The following is a 19,367-nucleotide window of genomic DNA, read 5'->3' on the forward strand; positions in this document are numbered from 1 at the left end:
CCACTGGCCTCCTCTTCATCCTTGGCAGGAGTATCTATCTCTCTGCCTTTTTTATGTTTCAATAACTTTGGAGAATACTGTGTCTTGAAAGAGAGGGCTACACCAAGCGTTCCTTGGTGTAAAAGAGGTAGAGGGCACACCAAAGGGAGGGTGAGTTAGAGGTGGCTGTGTTCATTTCTTGCCCCATTAGGCTTATGAAATGGGGAGATCTGAGACTGAACATCAATATTTTTAAAAGCCTTGCTGGCTGGAAATGCCAAGAAGTTCTTTTTTTTCCTTCTTGTTACTCTAGGGATGAAGCAAACAACAGAGCCAAACATAACACTTTAAAGGACCTTTTGGTTATGAAAATGCAAAGCCAAAATCTAGCTTCAAAATGGAGAAATTCAAGACAATGTGGAACTAAATAGTTTGCCTATATAAAAATCTAAATATTTCTATCGTGGACCAAATGTCAAGGTGAAAAGGGAAGATGGCCACTTCACTACTATTATGCATTAGGGTAGACACACATACTGAATAACTTGGGGGATGGGGGAGATAGAACCAATTAGCTGTCCCAGACTCAAAGAACACTGTCTGTGATGGAGAAACACAAAAGCCATTTCAAATAAAATGCTCCTGAACCCAGCCACAAACCACTTTCCTGATAAAATTACACAGCTTGTTCCATTTATATCTGCATAAACTTTTAACCTCCGCACCATTCCAATAGTAGAAGATTAATCACAGAGCCTAATAGTGTAAATTAATGAGGGCAAATCTGAATGACTGATAGTACTAATGCCAGAAGTATTTAAAAAGAATGTAGTTTAATTGTATCTTGTTGAATTTGTAAATATAAAAGAGAAAGTTCTTTCAACAATATCACATGGCATAAAGTATTGACAATACTCCTCCATGTTAAATAATGGTTAGTACACATAAATAAATTGAAATTGTTGAAGGAATTCTCACATATCCTTGGCTACTAATTTTTGTCACAGGTGTGTGACGAATATCCACAGAGGAATTATTTTGAACTTTTTCTCCATAAAGCTCTCAAGATTTGATCATACATTCATAGGATTAATAGGTTAGAGACTATTTGTATTTTCGGATTTGTCTGAAGAGGCTGTCTGGAAAGTCTCCTTTGCTTTGGCCTTGGAAAGCGTTCCTTGGTGTAAAAGAGGCAGAGAGCCAGTAGGTGGCAGTGTGTCCCCACCTGTGAGGGGAGCCTTCCTCTTCAAGAAAAACCCCGATGCAGGCTACAAACAAGTAACAGGAAAATGTTTCTTTGCTCTGTGAAGGGTGGAAATGCATCAACCATGTTCTTTTCTCCACACAGCTGCAGAGGACTGGCGAAGCACCTACAACCAGAGTCCTTTGTTTTGGGGCGGGGTGGGAAGGCTGGTGTCCTTGCAGTCTTACGGGGCCAATTTGGGGAAGCCCTGCCTGAGACTACTAGTCTGACGCCTGAGTCAGAGCCATTCCAGTCTGAAGTGTGTACTCTCCAGAGAAGCAGTATCTTCCAAGCTCTCTACGGGTAATGAAAAGTTTGATTGGGGAACACAAGGCTTCCCACAGTGCCGCCCATCTTTCTTCTTTCTTTAGATAAGACATCCCCTGGGTTTTGCTCAGCAATGTGAAGTCGTGAATCACTGAGCTGGAAAGGAACCGTAGAGTTCACGGCCAGTGCCCTTGTTTCACAGAGAAAGCAACTGAAACAAACCACCATTATTCACCCTGGACCACACCGCGGGTTATGCGGTCTTCCTCCCACTCAGGTACTCTTTTTCCCTTACATTTACAATGCCTTGGCAATAGGTGAAAAGGCAAAAGCAAATGACATCATGTTTTTTTGACTGTACTTGTTTCTTTTGTACACATGTAGTCCTTTGACCCCCAGAACAAACTGCTAGCTGATGTTACCCTCAATTTATAAATTCATCACCCGAAGCTCAGAGGGATTAAATGACTTGCCCAAGGTCACGAAGCTAGTAAGTGGTGGTTGATTTGTTTCTCCTACCTACAAAGAGAAGCAAGGATTTGTTTTTAGAAGCTGTTAAATGCTAAGCAGGGAGGAAAGCATGAGAAAGATTAGTAGAGGATCCATGGCCAAATTGACTCATCCTTTGTCTTTGCAAATACCACTCTGCTTTTCATGGAGTGCTTTCCCCAGTCCTCTTTTTATACTCGAGTCCTCCCACTCTCTGAACACTCCAACTCAAAGTGCTTAATCTTCTGAACAAATGTATTATTTATGGTTGGTTTCCCTCACCAAGCACATATCATTTATTGCTTTTAAGAGCTAGTTATCTCTTCATGAATAAAAAGTATTTTCTTCCAGCTTGACGATAGGTGTTTACTAAATGTTTTGACGGACTAATGAATTAAATCTTTAAGTAGTTATTGGACTTTACAAAAATAGGACACATCCCTTAAGGGAACATTAATACTACTCTCTTAGATTCTTTTTTTTTTTTTTTTTTTTTTAGTTCTGTGAGTTTGGAATTTCTTAAAACAGGGATCACTGCCGCCAGGTCTCTGGAAGCATTGAACTAGCAACTAGTGTACTGGTCTGGGTAGCCTTGACTACTGAGGGCATACAGCCCCTTAGAAATGAAGCAACGAGCAGTTTTCCAAGGCTCTAGTTGCTGTAATTTAAGCAATGTATTTTGTGCATAAGGTGAATTCTGGGATATCAAAGCCAGAGTAATTTAGATTGTGGAGGGAGCCATATGTGGTCTGAGATTAGAGAGTTCAGTCACTTGTGGTGTGCCTTACAGATAACTCCTCCCGAAAAGGAATTCCATGTTGAATAGCAGTCATCATCCTGCCCCGTTGGAGCATTGTTTTGAGGAAGTGTGTTTGCTAGGTAAACAAAGAAAAATAGGCTATTTGGGCTCAATTTATTATGCTGAGTGACACGGAAAGGTTTTTTAGTTCCCAACCTGGGTTGATAGTAGAACCAAGGTGACCTTGCTTTTGGTGAGATCACACTTGTATGCTATAACCACATTTCTGGATATCCTGTTATAAATCTGCATCACTAATGGTAATCTTTCTCTTTCTCTCTCAAAATTCTGAGACTGAGTCACATAGCTAGATATTTTATTTCCTGAAACAACAAAATCAGGAAAGGTAGAATGGAGAAGAACAGATAAAAATAAATTTGATTCTTGCCTCTGTCATACATAAGTTTTTTGCGATCATGTATCATCTCAGACCTATTTTATCTGCCTGTGAGCAAAGTGAGAACAGTAACATTTGCTTCAGAGGGGATTGAATGAGATAATGTTCGTAAAGCGTCTAGAACAATACATACCATTTAACAGCTGCTTAATATAAAACAATGCCAGTTTTATCAACCAGCGGGGCAAGGGACACTTGAAAATGCTTTTGCCATTGAGAACAGAGAAGGACAAAGACTTGTTAACTAATACAAGCTACTTGCTCACTTGATTGCTCATTCACTTACTCAATCACAGAAAATAGTATACTGGACCTGAGCTAGATACAGCTAGTGAATAGTGATATGGTGATTTTTTTCTATTCTAAAATAAACTTTACCAAGATATAATTTCATACAATAAAATAAACCTATCTGGAAATAATAAAGATTAGAGCCAAGATAAATAAAGAATAGAAAAATAATAGTGAAAATCAAAGAAATCAAGAGTTGGTTCTTTGAAAAGATCAACAAATTTGACAAGTATTTAGCTAGAATGACTAGAAAATAGAGGGAAGACTCAAGCAACTAAAATTAAAAAATGAAAGAAAGACAGTACTACCAATTTTATAGAAATAAAAGTCATTACACGAGAGTACTATGAACACCAACAAATTAGATAAGCTAGATGAAATGGACAAATTTTGAGAAAAATACAACCGACTCAGACTGAATATGAAGACACAAACAATCTGATTACAACTATGAGTAGTAAGTAGATGAAATCAGTAATCAGAAACCTCCCAACAAAGAAAAGCCCAGGGCCAAATGGCTTCACTGGTGAATTCTACCAAATATTTAAAGAAGAATTAACATCAGTCCTTCTCAAACTTTTCCCAAGAATTGAAGATGAGGGAACACTTTCTAACTTATTCTATTAGGCTATTAGTACTATGATACCAAAGCTAGACTAAGACGCTACAAGTAAAGGAAACTACACACCACTATGTCTCATGAATACTGATGCAGAAATATCCAACAAAATACTAGCAAGCTGAGTTCAATAGCATATTAAGAGGATTACACATCATGGCCAAGCTGGATCTATTCTGAAATGCAAAGATGGATCAACATACAAAAATCAGTGTAATATATTACACTAACAAAAAAAGAGGGGGGAACTATATGACTATTTCAAATGATTTAAAAAAGGCATTTGGTAAAATTCACTACCCTTTCATGAAAAAAACTCTCAATAAACTAGGAATAGAATAAAAGTATCTCAACATAATAAAATAAAACCACATAAAAAAAACCTAATAGCTAACATCATACTCAACAGTAAAAGACTGAAAGCTTTTCTTCTAATATTAGAAACAGCACAATAATGCCAGCTTTTGATACCTCCATTCAATATGGTAATAAAAGTCCTAGCTGGAGCAATCAGAAAAGAAAACTGGAAAAGAAGAAGTAAAATTATCTCTGTTCACAGATGACATGATCTTGCATGTATAAAGCCTAAATATTTCACATAAAAACTGTTAGAAATAATAAAGAAATAAATGAATTCAGCAATGTTACATGATGCAAAATCAACACAAAAAAAAACCAGTTGTTACTATACATTAACAATGAACAATCCAAAGTAAGAAAACAATTAAGGAAATTAAGAAAACAATTCTACTTATAATAGCACCAAAAAGAATAAATTTTTGAAAAGAAAAAAATACTCAGGGATAAACCTAACTAAAAAGGAAAAAAGACTTGTACACTAAAAACTAAAAGCCTTGCTGAAAGCAACTAAAGAAGACACCAATAAATGAAAAGAGATTCTGTGTTCATTGATTGGAAAAATTAATAAAACAATCTCTAGTAGAGAATTTTAGCCAAGGTAGTCATTAACAGCTTATGTAACCTCTGTCTTGCTTTGGCCCCCAGGCTTCACTTTTCTTTCCTTCAATTGCGTGGCCTCCACTCTTTACAAAGTTTACTTGGGTAGTGGTCATTCCTATATGCACCTTATGAAAACACTTATCCTTAGTATCATTCTTCTGTTCTCCATTATCTCTGTTATCTTCAACTTACTCCTCTGCCATTTATGTGAGCATCTGAGACTACCTATTTGGTCTCATTTAAAGAAAAAATGTTTAGGATGAGTATTTTTTCTGTCCAATGCTGAATAAAGAGTACCAGAAACCCCATATGATCATGTGGGTGAGACATAGGAAGTTCAGTGAGCCAAGAGATAAAAGAGCAAATAGTGAACTGATGTAGTAAAAGATATAGTCGTTTTGGCAGCAAGAGAATTGCTGTGGATGGTAGGGGGAGAGGGCCATTCAGCAGCCATGTGATATGATGGCCATGGAGAAAGAATAACACTAGCAAGTGCAGAAGGAATACTTGAGAACCCAAGAAGCAAGCACACTCATAGGCCAGATGGATCAGAGTAGTAATTTCTGTAAGTTATGGTGGAACACCAGATCATTTGATCAAGAATTCATAGTGCCCTCTCTTGCCACCTCTTTCCAACCTTTGTACTGGAAGTATTAGCTAATTTAATAATAAAAGAAGAGAAAATAAATGGTATACTGATTGGGAAGCAAGAAATGAAACTCTTTGCTCTCAGATGACATGATGGTCATCTTTAGAAAATTCAAAAGAACCAACCAAAAAACTCTTGGAACTAATGAGCAATTATAGTAAAGTATAAGATACAAGGTAAATATACAAAAAAAAAATCATTTTCCAAATAACAGCAATGAACAAATGGAATTTGAAATTGAACACATGATACCATTTACATTAGCATCCCCAAAATGAAATATTTAAGCATAAACCTAACAAGATATAAATACTATTTGAGGAAAATTATAAAACTCTGATGAATGAACTCAAATAAGAACTAAATTAATGGAGAGCTATTCCATATTCATGGGAAGGAATACTCAATATTGTTGAGATATCAGTTTTTCAAAACTTGATATGTAAATTAATTGTAATCCCAAGCAAAATCCCAGCAATTCATTTTATGGCTATTGACAAATTGATTACGAAGTTTAGATGGAGAGACAAAAGACCCAGAATAGCACACACAGTATTGAAGGAGAAGAACAAAGTTGGAGGACTGACCCATCCAACTTTAAGACTCACTATAAAGCTACAGTATTCAAGAAAGTGTGGTATTAGTCAAAGAATAGACAAAGAGATCAATGGAATAGAATAGAGAACCCAGAAATAGACCCATATATATGTCACCTGATTTTTGACAAAGGAACAAAGGCAATGCAATGAAGCAAAGACAGTCTTTTCAAAATATCATGCTCAAACAATTCAACAGCCACATGCCAAAAAAAAAAAAAAATAATCTAAACACAGACTTTACATCCTTCATAAACATTCAAAGATTAACTCAAAATGGATCACAGACCTAAATGTAAAACACAAAACTATAAAACTCCTAGAAGATAACACTGAAGAAAATTTACATAACCTTGGGTTTGTGATGACTTTTTAGATATGACACCAAAGACATGATCCATGAGAGAAATAATTGATAAGCTGGGCTTCATTAACTTACAACCATCTACTCTCTGTGAATAACAATGTCATGAGAATGAAAAGACAAGCCACAGTCTGGGAGAAATATTTGCAAAAAACACATCTGATATAGAACTGTTATCCAAAATATACAAGCAACACTTAAAATTCAACAATAAAAAGCAGAAAAACCCAATTAAAAAAATGAGCCAAAGACCTTAACATACACCTCACCAAAGGAGATATACATATGTGGCAAATAAGCATGTGAAGAGATGCTTGACATTATATGACATCAGGGAAATAAAAATTAAAACAACAATAAGATATCACTATACATCTATTAGAGTGGCCAAAATCCATAATACTGACTACTCTAAATGATGGTAAGGAAGGGGGCAACAGGAACTCTCATTCATTGCTGGTAAGAATGAGAAATAGAGCAACCGCTTTGGAGGACAATTTGATGATTACTTATAAAATGAAACAAAACCTTACCATATGATCCAGCAATTGTGCTCCTTGTTATTTACCCAAAGGACTAGAAAACTTAAGTCCACACAAAAGTCTATACATGGGTGTTTATAGAAACCTTATTTATAATTGTCAAAATTTGGAAGCAACTAATATATTCTTTAGTAGGTGAATGGATGAGTTCGCCATGGTACATCTAGACAATGGAAAATTATTCTACAGTGAAAAGAAATGATCTATCTAGTCCTAAAAAGACATGGAAGAAGCTTAAATGCATATTACTAAGTGAAAGAAGCCAATCAGAAAAGACCACACACCTCTATATGATATTCTGAAAAAGGCAAAACTATGCAAACAGTAAAAGATAAGTGGTTGCTAGAGGTTATCAGAGAGGAGATGAACTGTCAGAGGACAGAGGATTTTTCGAACAGTGAAAATACTCTGTTATGAGATCTTAACGATGGATACATGTCATGCATTTGTCCTAACTCATAGAATGCACAATCCCAAAAGTAAACTGTAATGTAAACTGTGGACTTCGGGTGTTTCTGATGTGCCAATGTAGGTTTGTTGATTGTAACAAATATACTTATCTGGTGGAGGATGTTGATAATGTGGCTGTGCATGTGTGGGGGCAGAGAGTATATGGGAGACCTCTATACTTTCCCTTCAAGTTTGCTGTAAATGTAAAAATGCTCTAAAAATAAACTCTTAATTTAATAAAAAGAACTTAGTGTTTGGTGAAAGGGACTAATTCAGAATTGGAAGGGATGTGATGAACGTGTCTGCATGGCAGTGTTGAAGTCATAGACCATGCAGAGAAATGGTGAACTGGTATAGATGATAAGGGATGGAGCATTCTCCAGTGCCTTGTTCTACATCCAGTACTAAGGATATAGGACTGTGGGTCTCAACTTAACCCAGGTCAGAACAAGGGGATGCATCAAGACAGGGAGTTTGGTACTATTTACAATCCAAATAGAGTACCAATAACATATTGCAAGAAAAGACTAATGAAAAGGATGGCAGCAGACCCTCTCTTAAAAACCACATACTCCTTGGCAGGTTAGTTTTCTATCTATACTACTGCTACTGCATGCTATTTTATCCAGATATAACCTCTACATATTCCGTCAGGAGGCATTTCTCACTCCAGATAAAAATACTAACCTTCTTAGTCTTAAAATTATCTTTCTTTCAGGGTTATTTTTGACTCTAAGCAAACAAAAGTATCTAACCAGTGGTTTTGAGAGCTTGTGCAGCCTTGGAAGGCTTTGTAGCTGTGTGTGAATTCACTGTTGAAATAAATTCCAAATGACTATCTCTGATTACCTCGACTACATCACTAGTCCTGGTGTCATTTTGGGACTCAGTGACAACATTTCTCTTTGCAAAAGAGGATCCCTGGCAGTCGGGCTAGTAATAAGTTCAAGGTCTGAAGTAGAGTTCACTCTCTGAAGTTGAAAACTGAAGAAAGAAATTCTGTGACTTGGCCAACGATCCAGGGTACATCAGTGTTTGATCTGTACAAGAACCAAATCCTTCAGACTCCCAAAGTCTTTACTTATATGGATCTGCTTCTGCAAGAGGTGGCTTGTAAGCCAAATTCATGATTTAACATATAATTTTCTTTGAGAAAGATTTAAATATGTTTGGCCAGGTGCGTGGATAAAAAACTCAGTAGTCAGTTTATTAAGATAAGCCGGGGATATTTCAGAGGCATAGCAAACCTTTCAAGGTCAAGAGTGATTTTGGTTTTGAATATAAAAGTCATTTTGGCTATCTTGCCATTGAATTAATTGTGAATCCCAAGCTTACATTTTGTGGCTGTTATTCAACAGACGTATTCCTGTTGCAGAGTCCAGCTCTTGGGCGAGCACAGCTGCAGGAGAGCCTGGATGATGCAGTGCTCTCTGATAAGGACCTTGACCCAGCTCTCCCCACAATGGCTGTGGCTCACCTTCTCCTTGCCACGGTGTCAGTTTTCATTACCTTGACATTTCTCACACTTTGATGTGTGATATGAAATGGTAGCCTTTGGCAATAGATTGGGAAATGAGGCTTCACAGGGACATTGAGCACTTGACAAAGGAAAAGTGTGGAGAATGGATGTGACAAGGTTATTCAGTTTGCTTTCTTAAAGGTGTTTCAGCTCAGCTGTACATAATGATGCTACCAGTTTCTATTTCAGCTTGTTTATTATAGAGGTAGCTATGTATCCCTTTGTGAATTTGTCATAGATGCTTTTGTCATCATGTCTAGCATGGGGAAGTACTGCCTGGTGGGGAAAGCAAAATAACCAGTCACCTAGGAAAGCTTCATGAATAACATTCATTTCCATTTCAATTGCTGAGACTTCAGAATCATAATGGTGACCTTTTATTTCCATATTGCTATTGCTGCCTCTCTTTTCACAGGTTTTATTTTGTTATTGTTCAGCGAGAGTCTTTATACCATGACTGAATTTAAAAACTCCTTTAGTCTTTCTTTTGTTTATAGTAAAATAACAACAGCAATAAAATAACCAGACCACACTGCCTTTTTTTTTTTAAGATACTGTAATAAGAACATGGGCCTGGAACACAGAGGGTTGAGCCAGAAATTCAACACAAACTTCCAAAAGGGCATATAAACCTAGGCATGACCTGGGATAAGATTGCTATCTAATGGGACCCAGTCTGCTGGCTGGGTTTTAGTGGTAAGCTGTTTTAGGCAGGTGGGCAATGTCAGCACAATTCCAAATAATGGATCTGTTTGGTATCAGGGTTCTGTTCTGCCAGTGACTGGAGGAACAGTGTGGGTATGTGGGTGTTTGCCTGAAGTCTGGCTTCTGTCCCTGTGTTAGTGTTCTATCACTGCATAACAAATTACCACAAATTTAGGGACTTTAAATGTAAATTTATTAAATCTTAGTTTCTATGGGTCAGGAGTTTTGGGCACAAGTTAGCTGGGTGTTTTGCCCAGCATTTCATCAGGCTGAAATCAAGCTGTCGTCCAGAGCTCTCATCGCATTTGAGGTTTTTAGCTATTTCAAACTCACATGTTTGTTGGCAAAATTCAGTTCCTTCTATTGTAGGACTGAGACATTCAGTTCCTAGAGGCCATGCCTCTTCAAAGGCAGTTCACAATATGGCAGTTTTGCTTCTTCCTCCAGGCCAGCAGGCATCAGCATCTCTGATGCTTTGTTCTCTTTTAAAGGCCTCACCTAACTTGGTCAGGCCATTCAGAATAACCTCCTTGATTAACTCAAATCCAACTAAGGCCTTAATTACATCTTCAAAGTCTCTCCATCTTTGCCATGTTGTATTGGTCAGAAGCAAATTACAGGTTCTAACAAGCAACCAAGATTATAACACCATGGGACAAAGATCTGGGGCCATTGTCGCCCTCCTAATTGCCAAGTCCAGCAGCCTTTTCTGAGTTCTCACACTCTCTGTGGCACAAAGCACTGCTAACCACTCTTTTGATCCTTCTTAGGGTTTTCTGATATTGCTCTCTCTCAGTTTTCCTACCAGAGAGCCAAAGTAGGATCAAAGGAAGCATACAACATTTGTAGTCAAACAGAACCACGTCTCAGTCCTAGCTCTGGCTCTTATCAAGACTAATTCATAAGTACCTTGTGTCTGCTGCTTGCGTGGTGTGGATGGAAACTGGAAAATGCAAAGGAGCTCTTCTTCCATTACTTCCCCTTTTCAGTCTCCCTTCAGTAGCTTCCATTAGCAGACCCTAAGCAGAAGCCAGTAGTTTCTAGCAAGATAATTTGAGAAATACAGATTGCAGGCTCCAGCCTCAGCGTCCCAGAGCAACATAGAAGCTGGTCTCAAAGCTGAGAGTCAATAGGTAAATAATGGGCAAGTAGGTAAATAGGTAAATAACATACTCAATGTAAATACCCATTGTGAACCACAGTAACATGGTTGAGCAAATATACCTGAGTCCTTTGTTAACTCTAATCCAGGATAATAAACATTCCCTTGGGGTACAACTCAGCTTCATGTCACAAACATTGAATGTTCTTTTGCCTGAAGTATCTTTCTCTACTCCGAAGACCTGTTTGGCTAGTTAACAGTGGCTTTCCACTTTACATCTGCATTAGTTCTTCACACAGACTAGGGTTTCCTGAATTCCCCCTTAGAGAGTTTCATCCCGTGGACTTTTTCAGAATTATTTCAATCCTTTACTGAACTCTGTTTCTGAAAGTTCTACCTTTCAGGACTCCACAGTGCTTTTGCCTTCTCTCCCACCTGAATCACAGCAGGCGTAATGGTAGGGATTTTGGTAGAAGCAGAATCAGTTCTGACACCTCTGCCATAGGAGAGACTGCTCATGACTCTGCTCCCTCCCCGCAGAGCCAAACAATAGTCTGACCCGCTTCAACCCTTCAGCTGGCAAGCCTGAAAAAGACCAGCCCCCTAAGGGTTAATCCACTCAGACATGAATCTGCTCCTTTTCATTGTGCCTTTTATTACTTTGGGTTATTGTAAAGGTGCAGAGATTAATTAGCAGATTTAAAATCTTGGAAGCTTCATTACATAATTTTAGTCATCAGGAAACATTGGGAAAACTTAAAAACTGAAGGCACTAAATCATTTTAATTGGAAATTTAACTGGGTGTCTTTATAGAATATTTTGTTGCTTGTCTTCTGAACAGACAGCTGCCTTAATGTGTCCTCAGACACTGGAGCTCATAGCTGGGATGCTCCTTGGGAGATCTTGTTTTTGTCTTGGTTTGAGAAAGTGGGATTTGCCTGTAGCAACTGGCATCATTAACTACAAGCAGGCCCTGCTTTAAGAAATCCCATCACATGAAAGCCAGAATGTTGTGTTACAACAAGAATCTACTTTTTAACGACAAAAAAAGAGATTCTAAACTAGTTCATGTCTTTCTGTTTCCACAGACTAACTTAATTGGTAAGGACTTGTTTTTCTCTCAGTTATTCCAGGGACATGCTCACTGGGCTCTGATAAATCCTGCCACACCTGGGTAATGCCATCCTCTCGGGACTATGGCTTATGAGAAGAACAAAAGATCCAGTTGGAGATTGAATTTTCTCACAGCTGCGTGGGCACACTGCCCTCTGGTCAGTACCAGGCTGACCTTCTCCCCCCCAACTCATCTTGCTCTGCACTTTATCAAAGGTACAGTAGGGAAAGGATAGCCTCTGAGGTTCCACTACTTGCTCAGAAAGAGACAATGCAGGTCTCTTTACAAGAAAGAAGTGAAAGCAGAAAGAGAAGTAAAGTATTTTATAAACAAAATTTAAAAAGTAAATAGCTATCCAAAAAGTAGCACAGACTCAATGATTGTTGTGTTTCCTTTGATGTTTATACTTTCCCGAAAGTGCATTGGACTGAGGTAACCAAATCCTCCTGAATCCCTTGAGGAGTGACAGACAGGCCTCTGAGGGTTGGGTTGGCCACTTAGAGGTATCCTGAGACATCCCCTCCCTCCCCTAATTACCATCACCCCAGACTCATGATGTTTCATGTAAGTTCCTAACAGTTAGAGGGGAGGGGCTGTCCAAGTCTCCACAGTGTCCTGTACCTATTGTTCTGAGTTGCTCTGTCTGCATATGTTTTTTTCCTGCTGTCTGTCCCCAAGATTTCTTGTGTAGACTCTGTGGAGAGGCCATGGGATCAGGGCACACACAACCAGAATGAAAGCCCAAGTGCTATCTTTAGCTTGTGTCTCTGTAGCTCCCTCCCCATTTCTCAGCAGTTCTGGGCTTGGTTTTCTTTCCATTTCAATCTCTGAGTCTGTGTGCGGGTGTATGTGCTTTTGAGCTTCTGTTTGTCTCTATTAATACATGGTTTAATCATATGGAATGATTCACTTTACTTTTTTTTTAATAATAGACACTCAGAGTCAAATATAGACCTTGGAGTTGCACTTCATTGTTTTATTTTATGTATGAACTGTTTTATTCCTAAGAAAATCATTTGAAATATATTCTTTGAGGAAAAGTCATATTAGTTTTTAAAAAAAGAACTATGGTTGTAATAACACAGATAGTAATTTCCAAGTGAGGAGCACTCCCTCTGTGTACAAGTTTTTCTATCATGTCCCTTACATTAATTATTTTCAATGCCAAAAATATTTCTTATTCCTTTTGAAAGTTTGAAAGCCACATAAAGGTATTTAAGACACCAATGTTCTGAGAAAACCACTAACCACTAATTATGAGTTCCTATATTTTTAGCCATTCTTCCTCAGTTCCTTCCTTGATATCACTCCCAACCCTTTTCTCCTTGGGATTGTGCTTGGATCCAGAAGTGAGTTTGAGTTTGTATGTAATTTAGGTGTTTGTCATTAATCTGCACCAGCATCCACTGAAATCTTCTTATTCCCATGTTGTCTTCAGATGTGTTTTCAGTGACACACAGGCCATTGCTGTCTTCCCTTGAATCCCAATCCTAAAGCAGCTTCCATTTTGCCACAATCTGTGTCACCTACAGACATGGGAAGTAACTAGCTGTCCACCATGATATTTTGGGGGCAGATGGAGGTGTTCACTCTGAGGCTTTCTCAGGCTTGTCTGCTGGTCACCCAATGTAAACATTTCTTCCAATCCAATCCCTTAGAACAGCATCTATGTCTTATTTTAACTATCACTCTTCAACATCTTTGCCTTCAAATAAGACTTATCTCTTCTTAAACATTACCTTTTTTATTTAGAGGAGTCCATGTCTTCTCATATCTCCTTAGGATGAAAGGATTTTCTCCTAATTTTACTTAATTATAAAAAATTCAAACATATGGAAAATTGAAAGTGTACAGCAAATGCACATACAACTAACACATAGATTCCACAATTGTTAGTATTTTGCTATACATGTTTTATCTCACGTCTATCAATCTATTTATTCATCTACCCATCTATCAATTTGTCTTTCTCTGAATGCATTTAACATGGGTTGCAGACATCACTACCCTTGTGGTAGCCAGCCTCTGAGATGATCCTCACATCTTGATATTTTCACCCTTGTGTAGTCCTGCCTACACTGTATCAGGGTAGTCTGTGTGACTGGTTGAATTGAATATACCAGAAGTAATGGTGTGTGACTTCTAAGGCTAGATCACAAAAGGCACCAAGTCTTCCTCTTTGCAATCTTTCTTGGACTGTTCACTCTAGGGTAAGCCAGCTATCATGTTATGAGCAGCCCTATAGAGAGACCTGCATGATGAGGATCTGAGGCCTCCTGCCAACAGCCATGTGAGTGAGCTCATAATAGAATTCTCCAATATCTGTCTAGCTTTCAGGTGACTACAGCTTCTTCTACTATTTTGATTGCAGCTTCCTAAGAGATCTGGAGCCAGAACAACCTGACTAAGTAACTCTCAAATTATTCACCTATAAAAATTGTAATATAATAAGTATTTGTTCTGTCTATGTTTTCCTCAAAGAGTTTGATATTTTCTGGACTTGCATTTAGGTCTTTAATCGATTTTGAGCTTATTTTTGTGTATGGTGTTAGGGAGTGTTCTAATCTCATACTTTTACATGTACCTGTCCAGTTTTCCCAGCACCACTTATTGAAGAGGCTGTCCTTTCTCCACTGTACATTCCTGCCTCCCTTATCAAACATAAGGTGACCATATGTGCATGGGTTTATCTTTGGGCTTTCTATCCTGTTCCATTGATCCATATTTCTGCTTTTGTGCCAGTACCATACTGTCTTGATTACTGTAGCTTTGTAGTATAGTCTGAAGTCACAGAGCCCGATTTCTCCAGCTCCGTTTTTTGTTCTCAAGATTGCTTTGGCTATTCGGGGTCTTTTATGTTTCCATACAAATTGTGATTTTTTTTTTTCTAGTTCTGTAAAAAATGCCAGTGGTAGTTTGACAGGGCTTGCATTGAATCTGTAGATTGCTTTGGGGACTAGAGTCATTTTCACAGTATTGATTCTTCCAATCCAAGAACATGGTATATCTCTCCATGAGAGCAAGATCCTTTTTGACCCACCTGCTAGAGAAATGGAAATAAAAACAGAAATAAACAAATGGCACCTAATGAAACTTAAAAGCTTTTGCACTGCAAAGGAAACCATAAACAAGACCAAAAGACAACCCTCAGAATGGGAGAAAATATTTGCAAATGAAGCAACTGACAAAGGGTTAATCTCCAAAATTTACAAGCAGCACATGCAGCTCAATATCAAAAAAACAAACAACCCAATCCAAAAATGGGCAGAAGACCTAAATAGACATTTCTCCAAAGAAGATATACATATTGCCAACAAACACATGAAAGAATGCTCAACATCTTTAATCATTAGAGAAATGCAAGTCAAAACTACAGTGAGATATCATCTCACACCAGTCAGAATGGCCATCATCAAAAAATATAGAAACAATAAATGCTGGAGAGGGTGTGGAGAAAAGGGAACACCCTTGCACTGCTGGTGGGAATGTGAACTGGTACAGCCACTATGGAGAACAGTATGGAGGTTCCTTAAAAAACTACAAATAGAACTACCCTATGACCCAGCAATCCCACTACTGGGCATATACCCTGAGAAAATCATAATTCAAAAAGAGTCATGTACCAAAATGTTCATTGCAGCTCTACTTAAAATAGCCCAGAGATGGAAGCAACCTAAGTGTCCATCACTGGATGAATGGATAAAGAAGATGTGGCACATATATACAATGGAATATTACTCAGCTATAAAAAGAAACAAAATTGAGTTATTTGTAGTGAGGTGGATGGACTTAGAGTCTGTCATACAGAGTGAAGTAAGTCAGAAAGAGAAAGACAAATACCATATGCTAACACATATATATGGAATTTAAGAAAAAAAAATGTCATGAAGAACCTAGGGGTAAGACGGGAATAAAGACACAGACCTACTAGAGAATGGACTTGAGGTTATGGGGAGGGGGAAGGGTAAGCTGTGGCAAAGTGAGAGAGTGGCATGGACATATATACAATACCAAATGTAAAATAGATAGCTAGTGGGAAGCAGCCACATAGCACAGGAAGATCAGCTCAGTGCTTTGTGACCACCTAGAGGGGTGGGATAGGGAGGGTGGGAGGGAGGGGTATGCAAGAGGGAAGAGATATGAGAACATATGTATATGTATAACTGATTCACTTTGTTATAAAGCAAAAACTAACACACCATTGTAAAGCAATTATACTCCAATAACGATGTAAAAAAAATTAAAAATAAATAAATATTTGTTGTTTTAAGGCACCACATTTTACAGTAATTTTTACAGAGCAATAGATATCTAATTCAGTACTTTATCCTTAAACACTTCAACATGCATAGAACTAATTAGAAAATTAAATAGAATTTAACATTTTTTTCCTTTTTTGTGTGAGGCTAACCTTACATCTAATGAAATGTGAAAATCTTAAGTAAGCCATTCATTGAGTTTTGTCTAATACATATATCGAGTAACCCAAATCCCTATCTATCATCATCCTAAAAAGTTTCCTCATAACACTGTTTAGTCAGTTTCTACCTCAGCCCAGAGACAACCTTTATTCTGATCCCAGATTAGTTTTATCTGTTAGAAAAATTGGTACAAATTGAACCGTACAGCATGTACTGTTTTTGTAAGGCTTCTTTCATTCAGTGTACTGTTTGTGATATTCATTCACCATTTATTTTCATTAGCAGTTTGTTCCTTTTTGTTGCTGAGTAGTTTCCCACACTATGACTGCAATTAGTCTATTAACGTATTGATAGATGTTTGGGTTGTTTCCAGTTTTTGGCCACTATGAGCAAAACTGCCACAAACAATCCAGTGCAAGTCTTTTTGAAGAAACATGTTCTCGTTTCTCTGGATTAAAGATGTAGGAGTGGAATTGCTGAGTCATATGGCACTTTTATGTTTAAAATGACAAGAACCTGCCAGATCTTTGTCAAAGTGGCTGTACCATTTCACACTCCCTTAATAATGGATGAGAGTTCTAATTGTGCCGCATTCTTATCAACAGTTGGTATTGTCAGTCTTTTTAATTTTAGTAGGTAGTGTATCTCACTGCAGTGTTTTTCTTCTCTTTCCTGTATCAAACTTATTCAGAGGTAGTATTTTCTTTTTTGGCTGTAAGATAAGGTTTCATTCCTCTGATTCACACTGTTTTAAAATTATTTACCTGTGGGTTTATTGTCACATTTTCATTTATTTTTAAACTTTTCACATGCTCATCTTGAATTTAGAAGTGACTTTTTCAGTTCTTAATTTTGCTCATTTTCAATGTGGGAGGCTTTCTTCAAATGGCTTCAGACAAAATCTCAGAAAGTGAGCATGTATTTATAAACAAGTCCCTCTAGATCACTTCCTTTTCCTTGGACAGAAAGCCAAGTTGCTGAGTTATACAGGTAAACACCTGATATCTCCAAGAATATGCATGTATGCATGTAGTATCCTCTTTAGAGATATAGCTCAGAGGTAGATGTGCACAGCCTTTAGCTCAAGTTCCGTGGTTTTGAAGAAACATATTTGGCATGCTCATGTCTGATGGAAGGATACTTTCTTTGCTTTTCTCTTTCCCTCACTTTTATTAAAATGAGTTTTGAAAATCTACAGAACCCAGTGTGTACAACCACCACAATGCTTCCTGTTTCTGTTCTTTCCTCCAGTTGACATTACTCAGATGACAATTTTCTGTACTATCTTTCCACCCTCCTTCTGGATGTTTTCTATGAGGATTTGCTCTTCCTTCTATCTTACATTTGGTATATATTCATATTTCTCCCAGTTTTTGATACTGTCTTTTTTTTCTGAGCCTTCCCTGGCACGGTGATGAGGAACTGAGAGGAGCTCCTAAATAGAGGTATCCCATTGCCCTTTACTTCCTTTTGAGCACCTCTAAATTGTATGGATCTTGGTGGTAAGGGCTATGTCTTATTCCTATTTTTATTACCCAGATTTCCTAATACATGGAAGGCTATAAAATATGTTATATTTGGTTGTATTGAAACAAATATCATTATCTAAATTTTATGGACAATGAAATATCTTTTGAAAGTCATGTATAGCTGATTCTTCACCCATCACCTTTCCCAGACTCACCAGCATTGCCATCGTGACAAGTGTGGGGCTGGAGGGAAGCCACGGCCCTCCAGACCTCAACTGACATGTTTCCTGCAGCTTGGTGGTCCAGTCTCCTGCAAGTTGTAGCATGTGATTCCAAACTCTGAACTTGGTTATTATATAGAACCTATAGTTCATAAAAACAATGTGGGCAGAGAGTGGGAATGGGATGTATGTGAGAATGGGGACAGGAGTGCAGGTGGAAGGGAAGCTCAGATATTAGACAGGGACAGTTATAAACAGGGAAAACATAGGAACCAGATTCTGCAGGGAAGAATTTGAGATCATTTCTGGCAATAGTTGATGTTGCCCTGTGGTTATCAACTGTAATGGTTTGTTCATTTTTCCTGGGGGAACTTTAAATAAAATTCTGATTCCTGGGCCCAGGGCTATAGGTATTACGCTGCATCTTTGCATGATTAGAAAAAGGTGTGACTTCTGAGAAGATGCATCCCTGGGCCCTTATAACTTGGCCATCAGTCACACGTTTGGGTGAATTAGAAAAAAAGAATTCCTTCTTCTGGGCAAACTTAGCCTATTCCAAAAGCCCAGGCTGGACTTTAGACTCCATTTGTATCCATTCCTGGGCATGCTTGTCCAGTGAACAACCTATACAACTCTCTGTGGAGGCCCTGTCCAGACCAGATACAGTTATATCTCTGGGGGTGCCTTCTGGGAAGCTGTAGTTAAAAAAACTCCCCAAGTGATGCTGAAGGAACGGAAGATAAAAAGCTTTGAAATAGACACCAGGCAAAGGAAACTGCCGTACCTCATTCATTCTCCATTTATTCATTTAGCATCTATTTATTGAGTATTTAACCTATTTATTTTTGAGAACCACATGAAGTTGGTACACTTTTCTGCAGTGGTGGGACTTCTTTTGAAGGTGTACGTACAGATGAGCATCTCTACTCATTTCATAGGCACAGAGATGGTGCTGAATCACCTCTGAGAAATAAAGTAACTTCTCCTTACACACTGAGCCCTGCAATACCGTTCTCTAGTGAACACTACCCAAATTCTGCCTCTGCAGGGTGTTTCCTTTCAAGGTCACCCTGAAGTAGTAGCTATTAAGAGACTGACAGAATGAAGAATGTAGGTCCAGAGAAAAGTATTCTATCCCCTGCCTCTGTCCAGCTTTAAGAAGTCAGTAAG

General features: G+C 38.1%; 1 long non-coding RNA gene across 1 annotated transcript in view; it reads left to right on the forward strand.

Moving 5' to 3' along the window:
* Positions 1-1,604: 1,604 nt before the first annotated feature.
* The window catches only part of LOC114900357, a 50,753-nt gene continuing 32,990 nt past the window's right edge, over positions 1,605-19,367 (forward strand). The window contains exon 1 of the long non-coding RNA XR_003794831.1: positions 1,605-1,766. This is a non-coding gene — a long non-coding RNA (uncharacterized LOC114900357). The remainder of the gene's footprint in view (positions 1,767-19,367) is intronic.

This window comes from Monodon monoceros, unplaced genomic scaffold (genome assembly GCF_005190385.1).
Source record: "Monodon monoceros isolate NGI ecotype Baffin Bay Population unplaced genomic scaffold, NGI_Narwhal_1 Super_Scaffold_19, whole genome shotgun sequence".
NCBI lineage: Eukaryota > Metazoa > Chordata > Mammalia > Artiodactyla > Monodontidae > Monodon > Monodon monoceros.